Source organism: Pleurodeles waltl, chromosome 2_1 (assembly GCF_031143425.1).
Source record: "Pleurodeles waltl isolate 20211129_DDA chromosome 2_1, aPleWal1.hap1.20221129, whole genome shotgun sequence".
Taxonomy (NCBI): Eukaryota; Metazoa; Chordata; class Amphibia; order Caudata; family Salamandridae; genus Pleurodeles; species Pleurodeles waltl.
In genome coordinates, this window is record NC_090438.1 from 706,483,754 (window position 1) to 706,501,870 (window position 18,117).

The 18,117-nt window shown below is 46.3% G+C and overlaps 1 protein-coding gene across 1 annotated transcript in view; it reads right to left on the bottom strand.

Moving 5' to 3' along the window:
* LOC138260161 (clathrin coat assembly protein AP180-like) overlaps nt 1–18,117 on the bottom strand; it is a 71,818-nt gene that overhangs the window by 42,582 nt on the left and 11,119 nt on the right. The gene's annotated exons all lie outside the window — the stretch shown is intronic.

Sequence of the window (18,117 nt, forward strand, 5' to 3'; positions counted from 1 at the left end):
AATGCCACTGGTCGAGGTTGTCCCAGACGTAGGTGGATGCGTGTGCCTGGAGTTGCGCCTCCCCTTGAGGAGTTCGGTAGCGGTGAACAGTGAATCACCATGGCTTGCGGCCCGGGGACACCAGGCCCAACAGTATAATTAAAAGAATCGGGTAGTGGTCCGACAAGCCCCCACCCAGTATGTGAGAGTCCTGTGTGTGTGCCACATATCTATGTGAGATAAGAAAATAGTCCAGTTGGGATTGGGTACTATGGACCGGGGATAAGAAGGTATATTCCCTATCAGCACCACACAAACAATTATGTACATTTTAAGCTTTGACCAAGGGATTATCAGGTGTTCCAAAACCTTGAGTCCTGAATACCTAAAGAGCAGCTTCCCACTGTGGGGCAGATGGGCTTCAATAACTACGTGGCCTGGTGCTGCATGTATTTTCTATTTCTAATACGTGTGCCTTTTTTTCCCCTCATGAAAGTGCTGGCATAGGAGCATGCATGCTAATTCCCCTTCCCATATGTAGCATTTGTGGGATGCAGTCTGTGGTTCTTCCCCCAGCCCCTGATACAGGTACAGGCAAGAAGGTGGCACACTGCAGTACTCCCTGGACTGGTGGTGATCTTAATTTCCATATCCTGAGAAGATGGGGTCCTCTGGAATTTCTTATCTTCCATTGGGATCTTGGGGATGGGGTCCTCAAGCCCAATGTTGGATCACAGGTGTTCCTGGGGGCATCCCTCCCCTAGGGATTAATGAAATAACAGCTGTGCTGATCCCCCATTGCTCTGCCCTCCTGGGAGATTTTTAGGATATACTATGAAGCATCCTTTGCTCCCTGGACGGGCCCCCTGGGGTAACCAGCATCGGCCTCCATAAGGCTGACTTTGCTGTGAATGGGCTCACACTGCTCCTGGTGGCCAACCATAGCCATCAGGAGCATTTTAGGCAGGTCTCCTGGCCTATAAATGGACTGTTTTTGTGGAGACAACAGCTTGGTTGCTCCCTGTACCTGACCTATTTTCTGTCTGGCTCATGGGGATCGCTCCTGCTTGTGGGGGGGTCTCGCCGGCCCTTCCACAGGGAACAAGTAGAACACCGTCCCTGCCCCATTCCCCAGGCTCCATGGCTTTGGCTACCTTCAAGACACCTGTGTGTCAGCAGAGTCAGTGGTAATCGTCACCCAGCAGGTCCATTCACCCAACTTTTTAAGGGGCAAAAGGAGAATAGTGCCACTGGCCCTGATGATATCCATCCTAGTCCTGGGTGGGTCAACTGGAGTTAAAATCTTTCAGTCCATCTTTGCCCTGGCAGAAGGTGGCTTCTTCCAGCGTGGCGTTCTTCCACTATTGTAGCTCCCAGGTCCATGTCCTTCTCATCTGTCCCTCCTTGTGCAGGGGAATTTAAATGAGGGTGGAAATTTCTAGAATCCAGGCAGCCCCGGCAAATCCTAGGGTGCCATGTCACTCCACTCCTATTCAAACCCTCCTGCACAGCATTCTGGAACATTCCAAAGTGACTGCAAGTTGCTTGTGGAAAGAGCTTCAATGACAGCCTCAGCTCAACACTAGCTGACATAGCTGCCTGATCCTGTCCCACCCAAACTTCAAAGGTGAAAACCCCATGTGCTTGTCTGACCCTTCTCCCTTGTTTCTGTGGGCTTGGGCTCTCCCAGCCCTGTTGCAAACTGACAAGCTAATCAACAGATGCAGCGTATTCCACCCTTTTCTCTCTCAGGAAGCGGGTCAAGCACAGTTAATGGCTATATTGTGTGGGAAGACTATAATCTACTGGACAGAAGAGTAATTAACAAGTAATCAAGTTGGCCAACTGGGGAGATAAGACTGGAATCGGAAAAGGACCTGAGCAGGGAAATATGGCAAATCCAAAAGTGCCATAAGGAGTGTTAATATGATAGAAGGGAGTATATACCTTTGTCAGGATACACATTTACCTCTAGACGAACCCTGTAGGCCTAAATGGGGGGAAACTGTACTTTAGTGGAGATTTTTCCTTGAATGTGTAATACAGTTTAAGCACCACAGGCTTCAGTGAGCACTAAAGACCTACACTATGAATGCCTACTGTTGGAGGTGGCACATCCTGGTTGGCTGAGGTGAAGCCCTAGCTAGGCAGAACCTGTCACTCCCGTCAGGGGGTGAGTGATTACAGACTTACTGTATAACCTGCCCTCATCCTTGGGTAGCTTGGCACAGAGCATTCAGGCTCAACACAGAGGAAATGTGTAAAGCAATGGCACAGCAGTTTAACAGAACAAGTACAATGAGTGTCACAGAAGAGACATCACACGAGGTGTATGCAAACAAAATTTGTATTCAACACATTATTAACACAGCATAATCATCATGTCAATATGGGCATAAATCACATAAAAAATATAATTTGCCATACTGCCAAACACAATAACAATTATGTACACATAAGAAAAATAACACTTTCCTCCGAACACCCTCATGCTATTCCAAACGTTGTCAGCACGACAGAGATTACCCCAATTGAATAACACACTGTTGCCGGGTGCACCTTGGTACACAAATTTAGCAGCTATATGTACATACAAAGACTTGCAGCATTTTAAGTTAGCTCTGCAGCCTCAGCCGCACAAGTAAAGCTCAAAGGCACCTGTAAGAGTCCTCTTGCAATAAATAACGTGTCAGGCAACACCACTGTGTTGTTTAAACAATCACCCGCATACACTCCCTGAAGTTCACTAAACACCACTATGCGTTGCCACAGATATCAGACGGCTCATTCGCACGCTCTCGCGTCTTGCACCCTAATGTGGTGCACTGATATCCGCCTGGTTAATGTCACTGCGTGCGCAGACACCAGAGTCCCCAAACTGTGCTCCACCTGCCAATCAGTTCCTGCTACCCCACCCTCACAAGTTGAAGATGAAACCAACCTTTTCCCCGGATACTAGGTCGCATGTGATCGAAATCACACTTTGTCAGGATCCCAGGGATAAGGTGGGGGAGGAAAGAGATAACGGCTGATCAGCAAAAGTTAACACTGGAGGTTTGGGCACCAATTGGGAGCTTCACTCCAAGACCTGCAAAGGTTTGGGGGAGGGCTGCTGGGGCCACACGCTAGTCACAGCGGCACCCAGCCAGGCACTTAAAAACCCCAATAGTTACCAATTCCACACTTCCTGGGAAGGAGGCACATGTCTGGGCGTAATGACTCAAGCTGCCCTGAATTCCGGTTGTATACAAAAAGTTAACAGGTCCATGGGGGGGGGGTGAGAGGATCGGAGGGGGTGGGGGTGTGTGTGTGGGAAGGAGGCACAATATCTGGTGTGCCATGACATGAGTCACACCAGACCATTCCAATCCCACACTAAACGAGCTCAATGCCATGCCTTCCAGGAATAAGGCACAATGTCTTGGTCCTGGTGACTTGAGTCCCCCCAGACAATTCGATCACACACAAAATAGGTTTCCAATGCAGTATCTTTCTGGAATGAGGCACTAGTCTAGTGTCCAATGACTTGAGTCACACCAGACAATTCCGGATGATCATGTAAAGAACTCTAATGCCGTACATCCCTGGAAAGAGGCACAATGCCTGGTGCGCAATAACTTGAGTTGCACCAGATAATCCTTTCACACTCTAAGACCTCCACTTCAGTACCTCTCTGGAATGAGGTGCAAACTCTGGTGTGGGATAACTTAAGGTGCACCAGACAACCCGGTCACACACAAAGATGCAAGTTAAGTGGTGCCACACGAGGTAGAATGTGGCACTGCTCCGGATGCATCACCACATTCGAGGGTCGCAACCTATGAGTGGGGCAATGCCCACAATAAGCATGCAGTCGGGAGTCACGTGAGAAAAATGTGATGCACTCGACAAAAGAGGGCCACGCGGGGTGAACCTGCTCACAACAAACAAGACATATAGGTGGTAATTTTGATATTGGCGGTAAAAACCACCTACCACTGCGGTGACAGCCATCAAAATACCTCCACTGCGGTTACCATCTGTCCACCATATTATGAGCACTGCCGGACTTCCTGTACAAGAAGGGCGGAAATCCAGCAGTGTTCATGGTGGCAGACGGTGGTAAGGTAGCGCTGCTACCACCAGCACCGCTACGCCAGTAGAACGACGCCAGATGTATTATGACAAGTAATACAGCCTGTCGGTGTTCTGCTGCTGGGGTGCTGCTGGCGGTAGCAGCGCCCCTTCCCGTTCCCTGCCGGAATACCTCCTCGACCAAGGTAAGTAGGGCTTCCGACTGGGGAAGTGGGGTGCAGGGAGGGGAGGTGGGGGGTGGGGGGGTTGTTTGTGTGTGTCTGAGTGTGTGCATGAATGTGTGAGTGAGTGTGTGAATGCGTCTGTGTGTATTGTGTTTGTATGTATGAGTGTATGAGTGAATGCGTGTAAGAATGGTGTAGTGAGTGCATGTCTGCATGTCAGTGTGATTGTGTGTAAGAATGTGTGTGAGCATGTCTGGAAGTATGCCTGCATGCCAGTGTGAGTGATTGGGTGTATGCGTGGTGCGTGTCTGTGGGTGTGTGGGTGTATGGGGGGTGGGGCTGTCAGTGAGAGAATAGGAAGGGGTGGGGGTGTTTGGATTGGGGTGGGGGGATGTATTTGAATGTTGGGGTGGGGGTTAGTGTGTGTATGGGGGTTGGGGGGCCTTTGGATTGAGGGGGTGGGGGCATCTGGTGTGTGTTGGGGGGTGTGGAAGCCACCTACTGGTGACAGGGAAACCATGGTGGTAGGCAGGCTCATAATGTTGCCAGCGGTACTGTGCCGGCCACCGGGCTGGAGATTGACATCTTTGGCTCAGCGGCTGATACCACCATGGCGGTATTAGTGGAGAAGTGTTGGGTTGGCTGCAGCCAACCCGACATTCTCATAATGTGGCGGTATGTCCTGCAAGCCTGTTGGCGGTACTACTGCCACATTAACACTCACTGCCGAGGTCATAATGACCCCCACAGGCTTGCAATCGACCCACAATGAAGAGCCCCACTCTAAGTGTGGCCTGTACCTTGAAAACTCTGTACCAGGCAATTCTGGACTTAAGGCGCAATACTTATTCTCCTTTCACACTGTTGGTATCAAGTGGAGTGCAGCAGACGATATAGGCATGGAGGAGGGCACCGCTCTCCAGATGTCACCTATAGATGGGGTAGGTCCCTCACAGGAGGTCTTTGATGTCCCTGAGACCTCCAGGCAGAACAGGGGGTAAACCAACAAGCCCCTGGAGAGCACACTTCAAAGAGCCACACAGCATCAGGTAATCTGCCCAGGCCAGCCAGGATGAAGGAAGGGTGCCCGCATCCCTTTCAAGGACACTAAATGCTCCTGTGCATAACACATTCGTCTGGCAGTGTGCACCACGGGGTCCAGCCGTACTGGTCCCACGTCCCTGCTAGTGTATCTTTGAGTTGCTTAAGTGTGGTACTTATAGTTATACTCAAGTGTGCCTTTGAAGTTGGGACATGTCTTCCCAAAATTTCGGACCTGTCTGCCATGGGGCTGTGGAATGCGGATCTTTATCTTTAGTGATGCCATGCTCTAGCTCCGAGAGGCCAAGTGTCAGAACCTTTTCCTCCAATCTATGTAGCTAGGCCCTCAAATGGCAGAGGTCTGTTGTTTCAGTTGCCTACGTTTTATAGCTGTTACCAGAGAATGCACAGATGTGCTTTTCCCCTGCTTACAGTGCAATGAAGCTAAATTACAACACACACAAAGAGATTTTAGAACATAGAAATGCCCACTTTCTAGAAGTGGCATTTCTATGGTGTCATTGATGAAACCACCTTTAAACCATGAGAAGCCGTTTATCATTGTGAATCCAATGATAGTTAACATCATGAGTCCGCTCCACTGCAATCCACTAGTGCAGCAGGGATTAATTATAATCTTTCCCCTATGGACATAGCAGCTCTGAGAACACACATGGGTATTGTGTGCTTCCTGGTTACATGTGCCCTAGTGCATGCACATGCCTGGATTGGCAGATTGGACTCAAGTTAAGGATCACCAAAAAGGTGCAAGTGCGCCCATACAGGTCTGCTGTGACAGGTTGAATATATGTGAAAACACCAATGTGCCAGTGTGCACATATTGGGTTGCACCACTTCCTAGTGTATGTAGTATGAGTGTGCGCACATTCACATACTTTTTCAGTGGGTTAGTGCTCAGGGCCTAAAGGCCATTCAAAGAGAACCAGCAAAACCTCCTTAAAAAAAAAACAGTTTGGGGATCCACTACCTCAGCTTGTCAGGTTTTACACCCACTCACATGATAAGGCCTATCCTAAGTCAGTATAAATCCCTGAACTGTCCCTTTTATAACAAACTACCTGGGCACAGTACTGGGCTGACCAAAACAGTAGTCTGACACAAGCAGTGCACCAATGCGTCACATACTCACTTGTAACCAGTTCAGGGTCTCTACCCTACACCAGCCTCATCTTAAAAGGCAGACACTGGTGGTTGGCACTCTGTCAATTTACCATGAATTTACCATGAGTGAGACTCTGGTAGTGAGGATCACTCAGAGTAAAAGTCAAAGACTCAGGTATTTACAAGCAAAAAGATCCAGGAAGATTACATGGGCGGAACCCACTTTACAACAGAGACCTAGGAGAGGAATGGTAGAAGACTGGAATCTATGGCTAACCATTTCATACACATGTTCAAAGGAGACATGAAGGTGCTCCACAAAAAGATAAAGTTATTCTGCTATCTGCAGTGGTCGCGCAAAAGCTAAGGGCCTGAGCATAAGATGCCTAAAGTGGAAGAGATGATCAGGGTTGGAAACTGGTTTACAAGTTGAGGGAGGTGGAACCATAATCTCTGTCAGGGTGAAACACAATCAAACCTCCAATCAGCGTGTACTGCAAGATCCTTTGTCAAGCATGGGTTGCGCAGCAGCAGTTCAAAGGAGCTGTAGGGATGCAATGTGGAGTCCTGCATCACTGTCAAGGATGCTGTTGATGAGGGACTTAGGGTGTTAAGTTCTGCGTTGAAGGTGCATCGCATACCCGCAGTTCCAGAGAAGTTACAAACATGTGAAGTCCTGCATCGTTAACGAGGGGTTTGGAATGGAAAGGCCTGCGTTGATGCTTTGTCAGGCAGCTGCGGTTCCGAAGTGGCTGCAAGACCATGCATTGCCCTACATCGGTTCTGCTCACAGGACCACAAAGGACCTGTCAAAGCTCATTCAGGCTCACTTCTAAGCGTCCGGGACTGGGGTTGCACCACTGGAGGACAAGACTTGCAGCAAGTAGAGTCCAGGCGCTGGGTTCAAGATGGATGGAGCCTTTTCTGTCCATGAGGCTCTGGTAACACCTATGTTCCCTTGTCTCACTGTTTGGGAGCAGTACACAAAGACCAACAGCCAGCTACTCCTAGTCACGTGACCAGGAAAACAGGCTGCAGGCACCAAATGGTAGGTGTTAGACCGGACATCCTTGAGTTATTTCCCGTAACATTTTGCCCTCTGATGTCCTGTTTTTCTGACTTAATTTTCGCTGCCGTTAGGATTCTGAGCACTTCACCACTGCTGAACAGTGCTAAAGTGCAGATGATCTGTAATCTAAACATGGGGACACTGGCTTCTTCACAATTGGCATATTTAATTTACTTGTAAGTCCCTAGTAAAGAATATTTTATGTGTCCAGGGCCTGTAAAATTAAATGCTACTAGTGGGCCTGTATCACTGATTGTGCCACCCACTATAGCAGCTTTTCAAACATATTTCAGGCCTGCCATTGGATGTCAGGAATCCCCAAGGTGCCTCCTGGGTTGTGTGTCAGCATCCCCAGGGATTAGGGTTAAATGATATATCTGTTCTGGGTTAAACCTTCATGTTTGTAAGTAAATATGATGTGCTGTGTTACACAAGTTGTTTTATAAATGCTTGTTTTACCAATGTTTGTTTGCTAATGTGAGCAGGTGTAGACATATGCTTCTAATTGGTTGTGGTGTAGACGTGCTTCTAATTGGGTGTGGTGACTCATCCACATGTGGAAACTCAACTTCTTTGCAGATTGGCTATAAATAGAAGAGTGAAGCATGCCTTCCTGCCTGGCTTTGTTTTGCTTCCTGATCTCAGCATCTGATTTGGAAGTCCAGCCCCTGATGTCATCCTCTTATTCAGGACTTTTGAGGCACTTCTTTTCTTTGTTCCTGTACCAGCTGACACCAGGCATTCCTCCAACACTCCGGAAAAGACTGCAGCTAAGTGACTAGTATTCTCCAGGGAGTTTGTTCTTTTAGCGCTGCGCTTTCCAAGAACAGCTGGTGTATTTCAGACCTCGTATTTTGCCAGAGTGCTTATCTTGAAGAGACAAATGCATTTCTGAACATTCTACATTATTATTATAGTTACTTGACTAAATGTGCTTCAGGAGATCTGCTTGAGCTCAAGTATTACAAAAAGTGACAGTGCAATTTTAAAAGAGCATTTACATGACTTTTCTTTCTCTAATAGCATAACTCTTGGATTTAAATTGTGTCATTCATGCCTGAGTTTCAGGTTTAAGGAATTTGCTTTTGAAGGGTTTTTCTCACACAGTGAAACCAAATCAAATTGTGCCACCCTAACTGTTTAAACCCAGAGTGAACATTTGTATTTCTTGGATTGTTTTTGTTTCTTTTAGTTTAACCCTATGCATGCAGGAAAGTTGTACGTGATATAATTAATGCACTTGTTTGTCTTTCTTGTGCATGATAAGTGCAACCACAGTTCTAATTGTAGTGTGCAACAGTGAATCTCTGTGAAGCTAGCCCTAGTGTCGTAGTACTTATTGTTATGGTACTCAGTTTGGGTTTTTAGTAATGCAGTGTTAGTGATTGTGCTAACAGTTATTATTATCCAACAAAAGAGCTGAGCATCCCGGTGTTCTTCTACCGCTCCTGTGCCCATATCAGTAAGAGAGATTCAGTTTAAAGGAAGTTGAGTGCACTAACTCTACTATCACTCTGTCAACAATGACCTGCCCCCGAAGTTACAGGGTGCCTGGCTGGACCTGCAAGACGTGGCAGTGGTTTGTCTTTCTCTTCCACTCCCCCTTTCTTTTTGGGACACCTGCCAGGGTTTATGTGTCCACCAGGAAGTGCCGAGAGGTGTTCCAGAAGGTCGGGGTGCATACCATTGCCCCTGCAGACATCCTGCTTTTCAGCTGAGTGGCCCCGTCTCGACACTGCAGAGGCTGAGTGCGCAGTTTTAAACTGCACTGCAAAATTACAGTGCACCCGCTTGCCAGACCCAAACCTTCCTTTTTATTACACATAAGTCACTCCTGGTTAGCCCCTAGGTCAGGGTGTAGTGTACGTAAAAAGTTGGACATGTAGTTTTAAGTTTAACATGTCCAGGTAGCAAAATAATTGCTATAATTTTTATTTTTTATTTTTTTACTACTGCAAGGCTTATCCTTCCCAATGTTTAAAAATGGGGTTACCTTAAAGCGTCCTATAACTGTAACTTTCAATTGGGAAAAGACAGATATGTGGAGTTTGGTGTCGATGGACTCACAGTTTAAAATCACAACTTATGGTGAAGTTGAAGTTAAATTTTAAGTCTGAATATACCACTTTTAAAAGATTGGCATGTTCTTACTTTAACCATTCTGTGCCTCCGCCTGTCTCTGAATACACGTCTGGGATAGATGACGGCTGGGCTTTGTGCATTTCCTCTAGAATGTCCCACACAAAAGGAACATGGGTGTAACATCTGCAGACTGATGGGTCTTCCTTAGTTAGATGGGGGGGGGGGTGAGCTGACATCTGAATAGGGCAAAATAACCACCTGCAGAGTGCCTGAGCCAGGGAAGGAAGGGAAGGGACATTGTCATCTTCAAAGGCCTCTTTGAACATTCCACTACTTCAAAGGCACATTGGGGTATAAGTATTGGACCCTAAACCTCATCAAATCAGAATCCTACTGGAACCAAGAACATTCTGCTAGGAAGAAGGACTGCTGTGCTACCAGGAGGGACTGCCACGCTGCAACTGCATTCCTGTGCTGTCCGACTGCTTGCTGTGCTGTAGGAGGGACTGAGACTTTGCAACCTGGTTTGCTGTGTTGGCCTGCTGCCTACGCTGGAGTGAGAAAGGACTGGACCTGTTCTCTACATCCTTGCACCAAAGAATCTCCAAGAGTCTGTTGGCTTGCCCCCTTTTCAGGGAAGTCTCAAGGCCGTCAAACACTTCCTCCGCACAACTGCTGTTAGCTACTTCTGAGTCCGACCCTCCTGGATTTGCCCATGATCAGCCTTGGGCATCTTTTGGTGTGCCTGCTGCCGTTTTGCAAAAGCCTGCATGTACACACACTGTGCGCCAACTGAAAACTCATTGTCTGCACTGCTGATCACAGACTGTTACAGGTGCCTGGTTTCCCTAATCCTGCACTGCAAAAGTAACCCAGCGTGGCCCCATGCGGCCAACATCCATCAGATGGGGGAGGACCACTCACTACGCGACACTGATCCCCTCTCCACCCCCGAGAGTCCAGATGAAGGGAGACTGCTGTGCCTGCCCTCACTGTCTTGAGTCAGCTGCATCGGACTCCAGCGTGACTTGCCTTTGCATTGCGGATGCTAAGGAAAAGTACTGTGCACGCCGATCTGCGTTCCCATAGGTGGCCCAAAACCCACCCAGTTCAACTAAATCACCATGTTCTTGCATTCTTGCCATAATACTTGTGAAGGATGGTATGCACGCGTTTACATTGAGAAAATCCCTGTCTCCTTCCCCAGGCATCACCATAAAGGATCGGATTGTCGCTAGTATGTTTTCACCACTACAATTGCATACCTTGTTAAAACGTTAACATTTTTGTTGTTTTGCACTTTACTAAGACAAATATTACACATCTTTCTAAACTGGTGTGGAGTCTTGTGATGTCTTTCACTGCGTTGCTGTAACCAGGTATTGTACAAATACATTACACATTGCCTCCTTGTAGGAAGGTAGCCTCTTTCTAGCCTTTCTACCCCCACTTTTGGCCTGTTTGTGAGTATATGTCAGGGTGCTTTTACTGTCTCACTGGGATCCTGCTAGCCAGGACCCCAGTGCTCATAGTTTGTGGCCTAAATGTGTTCCATGTGTGGTGCCTGTGTCACTGAGGCTCTGCTAACCAAAACCTCAGTGCTTATGCTCTGTCTTTACAATTGTCACTGCAGGCTAGTGACCATTTTTGCAATTCTGATTGGCACACTGGAACACCCTTATAATTCCCTAGTATATGGTTCCTAGGTACCCAGGGTATTGGGGTACCAGGAGATCCCTATGGGCTGCAGCATTTCTTTTGCCACCCATAGGGAGCTCAACCATCATTACACGTCCACGTTATTTCACAGCCATTTTACACTGCGCTTAAGTAACGTATAAGTCACCTATATGTCTAACTCTCACTTAGTGAAGGTAAGGTGCAAAGTTACTAAGTGTGAGGCAACCTGGCACTAGCCAAAGTGCCTCCACATTGTTCAGGGCAATTTCCCCGAACTTTGTGAGTGCGCGGACACCATTACATGCGTGCACTACATATAGGTCAACACCTATATGTAGCTTCACAATGGTAACTCTGAATACAGCCATGTAACATGTCTAAGATCATGGAATTGTCCCCCCCAATCCAAATCTGGTATTGGGGTGCAAATCCCATGCATCCCCGGGGCTCCAGCATGGACCCCGGGTACTGCCAAACTAGCTCTCTGGGGTTTTCACTGCAGCTACCGCTGCTGCAAACCCACAGACAGGCTTCTGCCCTCCTGGGGTCTGGGCAGCCCAGTCCCAGGTAGGCAGAACAAAGGATTTCCTCTGAGAGAGGGTATTACACCCTCTCCCTTTGGAAGTAGGTGTTAAGGGCTGGGGAGGAGTAGCCTCCCCCCAGCCTCTGAAAATGCTTTGAAGGGCACAGATTGTGCCCTCCTTGCATAAGCCAGTCTACACCGGTTCAGTGATCCCCCAGCCCCTGTTCTGGTGTGAAACTGGACAAAGGAAAGGGGAGTGACCACTCCCCTGTCCATCACCACCCCAGGGGTGGTGCCCAGAGCTCCTCTAGTGTGTCCCAGACCTCTACCATCCTGAATGCAGAGGTGTGAGGGCACAATGGAGGCCTCTGAGTGGCCAGTGCCAGCAGGTGACATCAGAGACCCCTCCTGATAGGTGCTTACCTGGATTAGGTAGCCAATCCTCCTCTGAGGGCTATTTATGGTCTCTCCTGTGGGTTTCTTGTCAGATAAAGAATGCAAGAGCTCACCAGAGTTCCTGCGCGTCTCCCTCTTCGACTTCTGCCAAGGATCGACCGCTGACTGCTCCAGGACACCTGCAAAACCACAACAAAGTAGCAAGACGACTACCAGCAACATTGTAGCACCTAATCCTGCTGACTTTCTCAACTGTTTCCTGGTGGTGCATGCTCTGAGGGCTGTCTGCTTTCACCTTGCACTGGAAGCCAAGAAGAAATCTCCTGTGGGTTGACAGAATCTTCCTCCTGCTAACGCAGGCACCAAACTTCTGCATCACCAGTCCTCTGGGTCCCCTCTCATCTTGACGAGCGTGGTCCCTGGAACACAGGAGCTGGATCCAAGTGACCTCAACAGTCCAGTGGTCCTTCTGTCCAAATTTGGTGGAGATAAGTCCTTGCCTTCCCACGCCAGACAGTAATCCTTTGTACAGCGTGGTCTGCAGCTGCTCGGGCTTCTGTGCACTTTTGCTAGGAATCCTTCGTGCATAGCATAGCCCAGGTCCCCAGCACTCCGTCCTGCATTGCTCAACTCACTGAGTTGACCATCGGCTTTGTGGGACCCTCTTTTGTAGTGTTGAGACGACCCCGTGCTCAGATTTCTTGAACGCCTGTTCAAGTATTTCTGCAGGTGTTGCCTGCTTCTGCGTGGCCTCTCTGTGCTGCTGAGCACCCCCTCTGTCTCCTCCTCCAAGGGGTGACCTCTCCTGGTCCTTCCTGGGCCAGGGCAGCACCCATTTTCCTCAACCGTGACTCTTGCAGCAAGCAAGGCTTGTTTGCGGTCTTTCTGCGTGGAAACAACTCAGCGTCCTCCAGCACGCCATTGTTGCAGAATATTCAGCTTCTTCCACCCGGAGGCAAACCCTTTTGCACCTTCATCGGGGGGGTTAGTGGGCTCCTGCCCCCCCCGGACACTTTCGTGACTCTTGGACTTGATCCCCTTCCTTTACAGGTCCTCAGGTCCAGCAATCCGTCTTCAGTGCTTTGTAGTCAGTTGTTCTCTTTGCAGAATCTCCTATCACGACTTGTGTGTTTCTGGGAAGTAGGGTAACTTTACTCCTACTTTTCAGGGTCTTGGGGTGGAGTATCTTGGACATCCTTAGTGTTTTCTCACACTCCCAGCGACCCTCTACACACTACACTAGGCCTGGGGTCCCTTTGTGGTTCGCATTCCACTTTTAGAGTATATGGTTTGTGTTGCCCCAAGGCCTATTGCATCCTATTGTATTCCACAGTGTTTGTACTACTTCTCTAACTGTTTACTTACCTGATTTTGGTTTGTGTGTATATTTTGTGTACTTTACTTACCTCCTAAGGGAGTATATCCTCTGAAATATTTTTGGCACATTGTCACTAAAATAAAGTATCTTTATTTTTAGTATCTGAGTATTGTGATTCTTATGATATAGTACTATATGATATAAGTGGTTTAGTAGGAGCTTTTCATGTCTCCTAGTTCAGCCTAAGCTACTCTGCTATAGCTACCTCTGTCAGCCTAAGCTGCTAGAACACTACTAATCTATTAATAAGGGATAAGGGATAACTGGACCTGGCACAAGGTGTAAGTACTAGCAGGTACCCACTATAATCCAGGCCAGCCTCCTACACTCCTATGTTAAGTCTGACTGCTCAGTGCCAAGCTACCACAGGGTGAGCACAGGTTAAATTACAGTGCATAACTGATTTACCCTGACTAGAGTGGTGGTCCTTACATGAAGAGGGTGCATTCACTTGCTAACTAGAGACCCTAATATTGGGACAAGACAATACCAACTTTCTAAGAGTGGAAGTTTCAGAATTGTGACTTACCAATAGAGTTTTAAATGACACTTCTTTGGACACCAAACTCAACATTCCTACTGGCTCTGAACTTAATGTTAAATGTAGTAAGCCAACCCAATGTATTCCTATGGGAGAGGTAGGCTTTGCAGTAGTGAAAACCAATTTAAGAGTTTTTCACTACCAGGGCATGTAAAAGCTAAGCGTGCATACCCAACTTTTGAAATACACTGCACCCTGCCCTATGGGCTATTTGGGACCTACCGTAGGAGTGACATGCATTTAAAAAAAAAAAACAGAAGGCTTAGACCTGGTAAAAGATGTATTTTGCCATGTCGAAATGGCAGTTTAAAACTGCACACATGGGCTACAATGACAGGCCTGAGACAGGTGTAAATGGCTACTTAAGTGAGTTGCACAATCCGTGCTGCATCTCACTAGTAGCATTTGATTTGCAGGCTCTGGGTACATACAGCACACCTTTCCTAGGGACTTATAAGTAAAGTAAATGTGTCAATTGGGTACAAGCCAATTTCACTAGTTTTAAAGGAGATAGCACATGTACTTTATCATGGCTTAGCAGTGGTAAAGTGCACAGTCTTAAGGCCAAGTAAAACAACATTAGCAAAAATGGAGCTGTAGGTCAAAAAGATTGGGGGAGACTGCCCTAAGGCTGAGACAGCTAATAATCAAGAAACTGGAAAGCACCATTAGTTTCAGACATCAGTCTCAGATTGAAGAAGGCTTGTCATACTGAAAGAGTGTAGACAGATTTCTCAGAATCTGGGACCAATAAACTATGTAGGCGACAGGTGATGCATGTGATGGTTGTCTTCGGTTTTAAAGTCAGCCAAGTAAACGGCATGTCAGTAGTCAAGTGTTCTGACTTTTTTATTTACTAGGGGATGTCAAACTACAGATCAGAAAGCGTAACAGGCCCCCTATACAATCAGTTTCCTTAGAATTGTGGTTGACATTTTGGAAAGTTGTAATATGCAGTCCAGTATGAGAAGCAATGTACTGCCCACAAACACTGTGAAAATATGTTCTTACTCCAGAATACGTTTCAGTAAATCGTTGTAGCTATTTAGTAGTAGAGAGACAGCACCAATTGACCTTATCCTCTCTCCCGGAGTTAAAGCCTTAATTAGCCTTCAAACCAATGATGCTAGCATAGATACATCAGACTGTTCAGTTTATATTTTTACTGCTTATGAAGAAAACATGTAATTGGAATTGGAATTTATGTTCACTTCTTGGTACATTGTCAAATTTCCCTCTAGTGGGTGAGTTACTGACATGATTCCTTGTGTAATGTGAGCAGAGTGATGATTTTGTTTGTCTTTCAAAATAAATATTTCACAGGAAAGATTGTAAGTTCAATTCATTTTAAAGTCATCCAGGTCATCAAGGTTCATGGTTCATTTAGAAAAAGACAGGTAGGGTACCCCAGTGCTTCACAGCTGCAGAGAAGGCAAGTGCACACTAACACAAGCCAACAATATGCACATACATACATCCCTAGGTTTGCTGTATTGTACTGAGTATTACATGTAGCACTATCTGTGATACAGATGAGGAGACTCACACAATCACCAAATGCAGATCCATCCCTGGAGATGTCTGCACCCCAACTAAAGGAAAACAGAATGAGCCCAATAGATAACACCCAGTGTACTGAAAAGCTGTACCACAATATCAGATCCAAACAAGCACTACCAACCTACATAAAAGTAGCATACCAGAAGCTCTAGGGATCATGGAAGGGGGTTTAATACCATCAAATGACCAGAGCTTGATGTTAATTCTCCCTGCACAAGTTCACCCCTTGGAGAATTGAATCCTCTTCATGGCAATAGCAGCTTGAATAGGAGGATGAGTTTTGTAGGTCTAGCAACCAACCTGGCATACAACAATGATCAACAAGGCTATGTCCTATTTCTTCATAAATTAATATTGACAGAGGCATTTGACAAACATGGGTATAGTGCACAGCTTATGATTGTTATAAAAGTGAATGTGGAGGTGGCATCTGCGGTTACTCGCTTAGGTGAAAAAAACACCTACTTTGCCTCATCAGAACTTAATAACGAGAGTAAGGACGTTTAAGTCTGAAAAATATTGTTAGCAAGGACATACTGATGTTGCATAAAAATTATTACTCACCACAAGATCTCTGGAGAGAACCTGTAAATTAACTGGGAAGATGTTTATTCCTCAGATACAGTAAGGAAACAGACCTGGGGCTCAAATTGGGATTCTGCAGCGTGACTAATGTTTTTGTTACTTTCATGTTAATGTTTATGTTGCAGCATAGGCTCTTATTATCTTAATAAGAATACTGGATTTCGAGTGGCAGAATCGCCTGCGGTGTGGGAGACTGAGTATGACCCACTACAGGTGACACCTGTCACTCCAATCCGGGTTCTGCTCCGGCAAACTAGCAGTGTCATCTCTACCCCAGGGCAGCAGAAAGCATGACATAGCTGGTTTCTCAAGGAAGCCGTGGTCACTCAGGTCTCACCCGTTTCTCTCAGTTACATTAGTGTCACATACACAATGACAAACAGAGGCAGTATGTTTCAAAAATGCTTTAATAAAGCGACTGCATCTTAGATAGCAAAGCGTGGACTGCAATAACCAGGATGATACAGCATGACAAGATTAAAATTGTGACAAGGAGAGTAAAACATAAATAATGCTACCATATTGTCACAAGAGTCAACAGACTAATTCCTACCTAAGCTATGATAGAGCACAGCGTGTTAAGCTCTAATTCTGCCCTTCAGGTTCCCATGGGAAGCCATCATTCCCCATACCGGAGCAAAGGCCTGAAGTCTGTAAAGACAGCTGTAGCGAAGCAATCAGCATACAGTCGTGGTTCTCTGGCTGGAATCTCCCTCTAACGTGTAAGGGACAGGGAAGTGTTTTTATAATAAAACAGCTGATGTTCTGTAGAAAATGTCCCTATGTAAGGATGTGTATTTTCTATGAATGTCACAGACTAAACTTATTCCACTTTCACCGCCAACCTATCTTGCTGCAGCCTTGGAAGAAGCACAGAGTGAGGAAGAATGTCTTGTTTGAGAACAGAATGCTGGCCTAGGCAAAAACAGTTAGATAGAGAGAAATAAAAAGACCGTAGAAGTTGCTATCATAACAATAATAAAGCAAAACTGAATAAAATATATCTAGGTTAAAGTGCACAGCGGCAGGCCTAGTATGTTAAAATAATGTGTGTGAAGCTATAACTAAAATGGCTACACAGCAATGTAGACAATGCATCCCCAGTTCCTTAAAAATAGTAGGTTGTTGGAGCAAAGATTCTCACTCTTCATGCTTATGGTGAGATATGTTGGAGAAAAAGAGGCTTTTTGACCCGTCTTGGACCCAGAAAAAAGACTTTGATACTGATAAGGTGGTGCTGAGAAGTGTGTAGAAAAACATGCTGTTGAAGCAAACAAGGCCAATGCCATGTTTATTCTCTACACAAAAAAAGATGAACATTCCAGATAGAGCGGGTGGAAAAGACTCATGCAGAGCTGTAAACTGGCGCCTACCCACTACAATATACTCCTAAATAATGTTGAGAATTGTGTTAGAGTGCCCAATGGGCAACAGTAATGAAGTAAAAGTTTATTATATCCAAATGATACAGTACTGTTTTTCTAGAACAAATTATCACCAGCTTCCAGATGCCTTTCAATAGTATTGTGGCCATAGACAATAAGAAACCAATGATTTTCACACAAGGTATCATAGCGAAAAAAGAAAAACAATTCACACTGTATAGGATTAATCTGCAAATGGTGGAGAGATAGGACCATGTGGACCTCTGTTTAAGCGGTAAAGGCTCATGAGCATCACGTCGCAAAAATTCAATCCCAACCTGGCAAAAACAGCGAAGTCGATCTCAGAGACCTTATCAAGTCAAGGGGAGGGAGCCACCAAGACCCACTCCCAGTGGGGGAAGAGGGTGGGGAAACCATGATTGTTCCTCATGAAAGCAAAGACATTTCTGCAATAAAAATGGCAAGACAAGTGTTTAGCCGTTTTTTATCTGACTAGGCAGGAGGGCGATCAATTACTTTATGTAATCCATTTATATCC